This window comes from Gracilinanus agilis, chromosome 1 (genome assembly GCF_016433145.1).
Source record: "Gracilinanus agilis isolate LMUSP501 chromosome 1, AgileGrace, whole genome shotgun sequence".
Lineage (NCBI taxonomy): Eukaryota > Metazoa > Chordata > Mammalia > Didelphimorphia > Didelphidae > Gracilinanus > Gracilinanus agilis.
The window spans coordinates 181,150,113-181,158,019 of NC_058130.1; the positions used below are offsets into that span (position 1 = coordinate 181,150,113).

At 39.9% G+C, this 7,907-nt stretch overlaps 1 pseudogene; it reads right to left on the bottom strand.

Annotated features, from left to right (window-relative positions):
* Positions 1–5,565: 5,565 nt before the first annotated feature.
* Positions 5,566–6,817, bottom strand: LOC123249371 (annotated as a pseudogene).
* Between the last annotated feature and the right edge of the window lie 1,090 nt (positions 6,818–7,907).

Here is a 7,907-nt window from a genome sequence, read left to right on the forward strand (position 1 = left end):
GCTCCTGCTATACTATTCTGAGGGGTTGATCAAAGAACCCTCTCCTAAAATTATCTTCCCTAAAGGCAGACCACAGTGCCAGAAATTATTGCCAGAGGAATCATTCTTGGCATTTTACCTAAAAAGTCCCTGTTGAAATGCACATACGTCACTGGAGACTGGGTAACAGGTCAGCATATGCTATCACGTTCTCCTGGGTTCATTTGTCCAGCCCTGGAAGGAATGGGGAAATAAGATGGGTAAACTTTGGTGAGGGTTTGGGAAAGATTTAAAGCTAAAGCTTGTGGACCTCTTTTGTGGAGGGAAAGCCCAGAGGAGAAACTCAGAGCAGGGTCTGAGTGACAAAAATCCTTTACAGTTTTGCATCCTGCAAGGATGGCCCCTGGCTTCAGAGAGCCTTCCCTGCTGGAGGGCCCCTGTGACTTGGAGCTTGGACCCTTTTTGAACGGATTCTCTTCAAACAAGAGCTGAGCTTGAAAAGTACAACCCTTTACAGACCAGAATGGGGATTAGGGGAGATGGAGCACAGTTCTGCAGAGGGCGTGTGTTTTCCTTCCTCTACTGGTTCCCACAGTCTCTGAGGGAATTCAAAGCTATGTCAACACCCAACAAGCACCAATTCTGTTTGAGAAGGTTTTTGCCTACTGGCCATGTGGGTTTTCATGTAGGAGTTACTCTCCCCTCTGGAAGATTCTTGCACATGGCAGAGGAAGATGGCAATGGCAAGTGAAAAAATGTCAAACCTGGGTTCAGATCCCTCGCTTCTTAGCTGTATAAACATAGTCAAATCACTTTGCCTCTCTTAGATCAGTTTCCTTATCTGTAAAATGGGAACAATAGCAAAACTTTCTGCCACATGGAGTTCTTAGGGGGGTCAAATGAGATAAAGTGTGTGAGAAAATAATAGTTGAATAAACATTAGCTATTGTTACATGTCTGTGGCATAACCATTCAACTTCTATTTCTCAATGGTATTGGGAAATCTGGATCAATTCTTTGTACTACCCAAGAAAAAGAAGTTATTTCTTGATCCTCCTTCCATTAGCCTATTCTTTCATTAATTATTATCATTATTGACACTGGTTTCTGATTACACAAATTAATTTGATTTTAACTCTGGTCATTTTCCTCCTACTTGGCCATGTACTACGCCCTTTCCCATCTCATGTGCTGGGAATAAAAATCAAATCAATACTATTACTCCAGGAAAAAAAAACAACAAAAACAAGCATCCATATATTGCTTTATAATTACATTCAATATCTAGGCATTGTCTTTGACCAAATACCCTTCTCTAGTCCTTCCTTCTGTAAATGGGTTGAAACCTTGAAGGTGGAGACTATCTTGCTTTTATTTGCACCCTGAGGACTTAGGAAAGTACCTAGTAGGTGCTTTATAATTCTTTTCCACCATTCATTCATTCATTCCTTGGTCAGCTGTATATTAATAACTTCCCCACTCCCCACCCCTACCAGAGAAGATATAAGTATGGATTCAAGACAGTAAATCTTAGCAGTCAAGATTCAAGATGAGGAGAGTATTAGGTGTAGGGATCTGTCTAGTAGGTAGGCTGTAGCCAATGTGGACCATCACAAGAACACCATAAGAAGAAAAAGGACACTGGAACCCAGTAATGCCTGAGATGTGAATGCCTTGAACAGATGTGTTCTCTATGTTTGTGCCTCATTGTCAGTTTACTCTTTACACATAACAGATGTTATGTGTAGTTATGATAGAGTACATACCAGTTCTTGTGTGTGTGTGTGTTGATGTTTGTTACTATTGTTTTTATAATGTAATTTTGGTAAATGTCTTTTCTTTGGGGTAGTTGTATCTACTGAATATCCAAAGCAAATTTAAGGACTTTGGAGTTTTACAGATCCCCAGATTACCTTTAAACCAGAGAACAGTCACTCTTTCCTTAATGTAGCTATAACATATCAATGCAAATGTGAGAAGGTAGGTCCAAAGACTGTGCTAAATAAATATTTGTCAAATTAGTGGATGGATGAATTAAAGTACAGTATAACAATAATATATTTATGAAATAATAATCTCTTGCTTTTTATGATATATATCTAGAATTATTATATTCTGAATTTAATCCAATGTGTATACAATAACCCCTCTGGGGCCTCCTATTCACATTCCTGTTAGGAGTCTGGTCCCCAGAAGTTAGCTACTTCTCTTTTCAAGAAGTTCCAGGAGTAATTCTAGAATGTTGAGGGTCTTTCTCATCCTGATGCTCACAAACTTCCATAAAGTGTGCTTTCTTATTGAATTCTAGTGAATCAGATTTATCTAGTAGAGATGACTCTGTCTTCATTGGGCAGAAATCAATGCCCCTTCCCTGCATCATAAGAGGTGGGATGGAGAAAGAGGGAGAGGGAGAGGGAGAAGAAGGAGAAGGAGAAAGAAATGAGAGGAGGGGGAAAGGGAGAGGAAGGGAAGAGAGATGAGGGAAGGGAAAAAGAGAAAAAGTAAGAAGAGAAGAGGGAAGGAGAGGCAAGCTCCTTAATTTTCTTTGAGTTGCTGAGTCTCTTTGGACTTCAGCTCCACTTCAAGTCTGAAGGAAAAGATTCTGGGAAGATGACATGAGAGGAGCAGGCAGTCTCCACTATGCTGCTTTCCACAGCTTGCTACACTAGAGACTTCAGGGAATTTCTTCTTGGGTAAGATCTAGAACTCTTTCTCTCTTGGTTAAGCTGAGTTACCTTGGGAAAATGCCTTCACCCTGTATTTATATATTCTCATATGTATGCTTTCTCTGATTTCTATTTTGCTATGATTTGAATAAATGGGTTTATTTGCTACATGCTGTGTGTTTTCATTGTGAAACTGGTATTCAGTGCAAAAGGAATAAAAAAAAATGTACATAAAGCTTGAGGTCTTGCTTCCTTCATTAATGAAAGAATAGTCAGAAGCTAACTTGAACCCGAAAGCCATATCCCCTAGACTAAGATGATTTAAGGGAGCAGAAAGATAAAATTCTAGTCTAGTACTTTCTCTTTTAGGAGAGCAAAGTAGCCATTTTTCTGGCTCCAACTTCCTGCTTCCCCTCTTGGTAGGAATTAAAGTATCCCTTGAAGAAGGGTAGAGGGGCAAGAATCTAGAGATATCTATTCCACTTCCCTTGGACCCATACAAAGACACTTGCATGCTATATGTGGGGGAGTAGCTCTTGCAACACTGAGATGGTTTAGTAATAACAGTTAGTGCAAAAACATCATCCCCAACTTGGAGACATATTTTCCCTATTTATTATATATGAAAACTCAGTCATTGAAATCACTGGATTTCTTTTTATTTGCCCTCAATGTCAATGGTGATTAATTTGATCTTCCTATCCACACCAAGGTGTATACTTTCTGGTTTTGTATATATGGGAGAGAACAATGGACTTGGAATTGCAAGACCCAAGTTTTACTCCAGGCTGTTCCACCAAGTCTTTGAGTGGCTTGGGAAAAGTCACTTAACTTCTCTGAATTGTTTTATTCACTAGTAAAAATGGTGACAATAATACCTACCCTACCACCTTATAGAGCTGTTGGAAGGATGAAATGAGAGAAAATATCTGAAAGTGCTAGACAAGGTATCCTGAAATTACTATACATATGTAATATTATTATTAAGAAAAGGCAGTATGGTCTAGTACAGTGATGCGCAAACTACAGCCTGCGGGCCAGATGCATCCCCTTGAAATGTTCTATCCAGCTTTGTGACATTATTCCTAATCTGATGAATACAATGAGTAGGATATAATACAATGAAACTTTGAAAGAGTTGCCTTAGAAACAGATCGACAGATGAGTTTCCTTTCCTTTGGCCCCCTCTTTAAAAAGTTTGCCCATCACTGGTCTAGTAGCTAGAGAACTAGGAGTCATATGACTTGGATCTGAGTCCTGGTTCTGTCACTTGCCTGTGAAACCTGGACAAATCATTTCATTTCTCTGTGCTTCAAATAACTTCTTCATTGTCTTACTTCAAAAAGTTACATGCAAGTTATTCTCATGTTATTAAGAAGAGTCTTATTTGACTTATAAGGCTCTCTGTAGCTTTCTCTGCCCCTGAAAGCTCCTGAGATTTGGGTTTTCTCAACAGTGTCAGGTAGTGGTGTCTCAGGAATAGTAGTAGCTATGGCTCATGGTGGTATCTGCATCAGTAGCTAAAAGACACCCCAGAGATAAAGTAGACATTTGAAGTGCCTGAAAATACAGGGGTACTTACACTGTCTAAGCACAGTCCCATAATTTGGGACATACAATATCGAGCAGTAGAATCTCACTAGGTAAAATCATGGATTGGTTTATGGCTGACCAACCAGGGGAGGTCAAAACTCTGCAGATTTGAAATTTTGGGGAATCATTAGGGGAAGAAGCAGCCCCAGTGGATTCCTTCACTGGTGCTCAAAGCCCTTTGATCATTGACTTTGACTCTCTGCATGAGGACCTAATGAGTTCTCTTGCAGTATAACCAGGGACAGGCGATGAATTCCTTGTGGTACAACCTAAGGCAAGGAACTTTCAGAGTTGTGGCATGGATAGAATGAATTTGACCACACTACAGATTTTTTTTCCTCCAGTGCTGGTACTAAGAAATTCAGGGACATACCTAGAAAAAGTAGGGGAAAAGCCTAAGGTGGGAGGAAAGATAATCCTTGATCCCCCTCCATAAATTCTTATTTTTCGATAGGTTTATAGTTTCCTCAGAGACTAAGGCTGATTAAGAATATTGTTGAACATTCTTCAAGAAAACAGATTCAGATATTCCATAGTAGACTGAAAAACTATAATAGCCTTCTACAACTTAATTTGACCAGTTTTCTATGGATTTTTAACCATTTTTTCAGTCCTGTCCAACTCTTTGTGATCCCATTTGGGTTAGTTATTTCTTTCTCCAGCTCATTTTACAGGCAAAGAAACTGAGGCCATCAGGGTTAAGTGTCTTGCCTAAAGTCACACAGCTAGTAAGTGTCTGAAGCCATTCAACAAATATTTATTAAGCATCTGCTATGTGCCAGATATTGTACTAAGTACTGAAGGTACAAATACAAAAAAAGAAAGATAGTTCCCACCCTCGAGTGGCAAAAAGAAAAATGAAAAGGGTGGGGGAAGTACTTTTTGGAAGGGCATGGTAGAGAAGTCTAAGAAGTCCCAATATGTGTCGCCAGAGTAATCAAAGAAATCCAAATGGAGTGCAGCCAGGAAGGCCATGAGGAGATATCTAAGATATCCTCTCCTTAAATGGAGGAGTTTATGGCACTACCTTCCAATGAGAGTGGCAGAAGGTACTGATGAGGTGTCAGTGACAAAGCCGATTAGGGATGCAAGATGATGGAATTTATCAATGACATATTTACTGGGAATAATACTGGGAGGAGTTAAAAAGGTAAAAAAAAATGATTTCTCCTCAGGCTTGAAATCTAGGCTTTCATATCCAATACTTGAAATGGGCCTTAGAAACCATTCCTTGGATGTATATACATACAATTTAATCAAGAGACTCATCTGGATACTTGCTTCAGATTGGTCCCCATATCTTTCCACACTCCCAGTCCCCCCAGTATCAAAATGACTCTCCCTTAATCCACTTCACTTTGTTCTTACCAAATTTCCTTTGAATTAGTACCAAATTATGTGCAGTATGATATAGTAGGGGTGGGATGTGGGACTGGAATAGGAGATAAAGGGAGCAGTTACTTAAAACAGAATTTGGATCAGAGTCAGGAGGGAGAAGAAGAAAATAAGACATTTCCATGGACTTCAGCCTGGCATCTCTAATGAACCTAGAGTTGGGAGTGATCTTGAGGCCCATATTTGTGTGGGAGTGGTTGTAGGTCCTTTTGTTGGTGTGAGGATGTTTGTGGTTGCTTTCCAAGGAGGAGACACTGGATCCAGAGACTCTGGGGGACCTCATGAGGTGAGTCGTGCTGGCAGAAGCCATGTAAACCATTCACGGACAAAGTTATTGAAAGCTTCTGCAAGTCCGGTGAGCTAAGAAATGTAAAGTAGGCTTTCACAGTCTGCCATCTTTAGAAGGATGGTCTTGGTTGGATCCAGTTTAGAGTTGCATTGGATCCATAGCATCCATCACAGGTAAATTATCTCAAACCACTAACAATGCAGGGCTCTGTAGGGTGACAGTATTGGTCCCTGGGAGAGGATGCATGATTTCTAGATCCCAAATGACTGTTGTAGGCATTAATGAAGAGATGGAGACTATTTGGGTTAATGTCATTGATGACAAATGGCAGTAGATATGCACCACTTTTATGCTGTTTTGCATTTCTTTCTTCCCAAACAGATGAGACATTACCATATCCAGAAGAGCTTGGATCTCCCAGAGATCTTGGTTGCTGCCTAGTCCATCTGCTCTTCAGTGTAAGAGTTCACCTTGATGAGAATGAATCCTTCCACCATCTCTGGGTGGTTCAGAATAAATGGAGTTAAGTTGGAGTTCTGCTTTTCATTCCAATCATGCTTTCTAGTCCAAACTTGTGGAGAATTCCAGGAATCATTTCAGCCAGGTGATCCATGGATAGATACATGCACCCCACAGGAAAGGCTGCTTTTCTGTCCTATTGTTCAGGAGGATCTACATGGCAGACGGTAAAATGTTGGGTTATCCAAGTCCTCTGAATTGAAGAGAGGGTTGTAATAGGTTTTATTGTTCATTTCAATGTCATGATTCATGAAGATGATAGGATGGTTTACTTTTGGGGTTGCAAGTATGGTGATATGGACCAAGTTATGTAGACTCAATGTCCTGCTCCTGAATGGTGGAAGAACTCTTGCAGGATGCCAGTGATGGTCTCTTCTCTCTCTCTCTCTCTCTCTCTCTCTCTCTCTCTCTCTCTCTCTCTCTCTCTCTCTGGCTTTATCTCTGTAGGATCTACATTCTGGAGGTCCTGAAACATGGTCCTAGGCTGTTATTTGGGTGGGGGAAAGGATTAGGAGATGAGGATCACAATTTTATGGTGCCATTCAGCCTGTCCTAGTTGCATGGAAGCCTGGGCAAAACTGGAGGTACAAGTATGAGAAGTGAATTATTCATAGTCCCCCAGGTTGTAAGAGGAACAGAGAGAGACTCAAATCCTAGGTCTTCTGACTCCATATTCATCACTCTTTCTCTACACTATGATATAAATCTGTAGAATTCTCTTCTTTACCCAATGTATGTCTTGAAAACCCTTTGGACTGCTAGAGGATTAAAATAATACCTACTACCATTGCCTTTTCAACAAAAACAAGCTCTGTGGTCACTTATCTAATCACACATCAGACTCCACTAAATGGGGTTATAAAGAATTGGATGTGACTGAAATACTGAGCAACAACAAATAAATGTTTATTGACTGTTTATCTGACATTTACTATTGGTGTGCTGTTGGGTAAATCATTTAAACTATTTCTTCATATCTGTTTAGATATATATCGACATCATCTATCTATCTATCATCTATCTATCTATCTATCTATCTATCTATCTATCTATCTATCTATCTATCTATCTATCTATCTATCTATCTAATGAAGGAATAGACTAACTGGTTTCTGTGATCTCTTCCAGTTCTAAACAGATGACTTTATGACCCCCACAGTCCTCCACAGTATCTGTCTGAGTAGTGTAGCCCCTGATCAAAGTAAAAGTAAAGGTCACGTTTTAAAATTAAGAATCAAGAGGAAAGAGGTTCATTGAAGGCATGACTTAATACCCTCTTCATATCCTACTTTTTAGTCAATTTGTTGTTCTACATCCACAATGTTCTACCTCTTGCCTCCCTGACTTTGCACCAACTGTTCTCTAAACCTGAAATGAAATTCTGCCTCAGCTCCACTTATTGGAATCCCTAGCTTCCTTCAAAGGTCAGTTCAAGTGCCATTTCTTATGGGAGATCTTTCCTGACC